The sequence below is a fragment of the Babylonia areolata genome, chromosome 25 (genome assembly GCF_041734735.1).
Source record: "Babylonia areolata isolate BAREFJ2019XMU chromosome 25, ASM4173473v1, whole genome shotgun sequence".
Taxonomy (NCBI): domain Eukaryota; kingdom Metazoa; phylum Mollusca; class Gastropoda; order Neogastropoda; family Buccinidae; genus Babylonia; species Babylonia areolata.
In genome coordinates, this window is record NC_134900.1 from 462,501 (window position 1) to 465,000 (window position 2,500).

The window sequence follows — 2,500 nt, forward strand, 5'->3', positions numbered from 1 at the left end:
CAACTGCACCACAACGTTAATATTGTTCGTCTTAGCGTGGCCACACACACACACACACACACACACACACACACGAAAACACACGCTTTGCCTTGTTATTGCAACGTTTTTTTGTGCTTGAATTAATATTTACGAAGGGAATGAAAACATTGAGTGTGTTAACACCCACAGGCGAACACTATATTTGTTTGTGCACTCTCACCCACATTTCTATACAGGTTGTCTTTGTGAGGAATACAGTATAGGTCTAGGCCAGTGTGTCGCCAACAATAGCAGCAGCCATAGCAACAGTAGTAGTAGTTGTTGCTGTATTTGTAGCAGCAGTAGCAGTAGCAAACGTCCTTGTTATTATTGTCGGCTTATTATTGGTGTTGAAAACGCATGAACCAATATAAATTAAAAAAAAAAAGAAAAAAAAGGAAAAAAGGTAAATAGGATAAATAGATAAAATAAATAAATAAATAAATAAATAAATAGATAAATGAATAAATAGACATGCTTGTTTTTTTTCTCCAAGATCAAATCACTGATCATTAGCGATTTTGCATTTTTATTTTCCTTTTCAAATATTTTTTTTAAAAACTACTACTGTACTAGTACTAGTAAGGTTAGGGCAAAAGTTGGAATGAGTCTGTTGACTTATTGAGGAATTACAGGAGAAGGAAATGTGGTGGATAAAATGCAGTTGTCGTGCTTGCAGCGTTGGGAAAGTTCTTAGCCTTTGTTTTTGTTTGATATTTTAGATAAGTTCTAACTGCATAACAACAACAACAATGAATTCAATTGATAACAACAACAACAACAATATAATAATAATAATATAGGTAAGAAATAATAATAATTTCAAAGCGCTTTACTATAATATATATATATTGTACACACATAACATTACTTACAAAAGGAATGATAATAATAATGATGCCAACAATATCAACAGTAACAGCAGCAGCAAGAGCAGCAACAATAACAACAGCAACAATGATTTAACACACACACAAAGGCACACACTAAACAACAACAACAATTAAATAAAATATATTAAAAAAATTCATATTACAACACACACGGAGCCAAACACCCGCCACACCGTTACGTTTGAATTTACCCCTATCAACGCACACACACGCAAATACACATACATATTCATGCACACAAAGGTCGCATGGCTTATAACTGTATATCATTTAAAAAAACAAACATATTGTTGACATTGTATGCAACAGGCGGAGGATACCCATCATCTACACGGAATACATTTCCCTTCTTACATAAAAGAAATCGGCTGTTAGAAAATTGTTGATTGATATTGTTCGCTTCAGAATTTTGTATAGTGTGAAAGCTTAAAAAATTCATGACATTTGCTGAATTGAGTGCAGAATTTTATTATTTTCTTCAAATATTCAATTAATTAGTCGAAAAATTCAGGGATTTGTTTATTTTCTTATTTAATCTGTTTATTTAGTTGTTAAAAGTGAACTGTTTTCTGACAACTGTTGATGGCTGAACGAGAAGATTTCGCAAACCCGGAAGAAAAAGACGAGCCTTCTTCCCAGCCCAGACACAATGTTCACGAACGCGCGTGCGCATACACACACACACACACACACACACACACTGACAAGCACAAACATATAATACACAGACATATACAGTCAGACGCACCACTCACATACATCCGAGCACAAACATATATATACACACACACAAAAGACGCACACACATAAAAGACACAGACACACAAAAGACGCACACACACAAAAGACACAGACAGACTCATGCACAGCACACACACAAAACACACAGACACGCACAGACGCCGCACACACATAAACAACACAATATACAAAAAAACACACACGCACACAACCTCACGATCTAGCAAGTACAGTGGGGGTGGAGGGGGGGTGGGTTATTGGAAATGTGCAGTATGGGGGGGTGGGGGTATAGGAAATGGCAGTGTGTGGGGGTATTGGAAATGTCAATGTTTTTAACATTCCCTTTCATTGCGGCAACACCTGTTTCTACTTTCCAAAAGAAAAACAGCTTCATAGTGTCAACGTGTAAAAAACCAGAAGAGGAGGAGGGGGGGGGGGGGGTGTGTGTGAGAGAGATGAAGAAGTAAAATTCTCTCACTCTCTCTCTGCCCCCCCACCTTTCCACCACCTTCTGCACCCCTCTTTATCCCCACTTCCACGTTCCCCCCTCACGCCCCCACACTTACACAGTTTCACACACACACACACACACACACACACAGAGAAGCGCATGCAACGTTATGCAATATCATCAGACGTTCGACACCTGTTGCAGCTGCTTATCTCTCCTGCCTTTAGCAATGAACCTGGGGGATACGCCGGGGATATGCCAGCCAGAGTGTATCCAGGGATATATATGTCAGCCCCAGTGTAGCCACTAACATGTCAGTCACGATGTATTCAGGGATATGTTAGATACAGTGTAAGCCAGATATATATATATATATCGGTAGCGATGTATTCAG

The 2,500-nt window shown here is 38.4% G+C and overlaps 1 protein-coding gene across 2 annotated transcripts in view; it reads right to left on the reverse strand.

Annotated features, from left to right (window-relative positions):
- Window positions 1-2,500, reverse strand: part of LOC143299499 (uncharacterized) — a 28,364-nt gene that overhangs the window by 16,898 nt on the left and 8,966 nt on the right. The window lies entirely within an intron of this gene.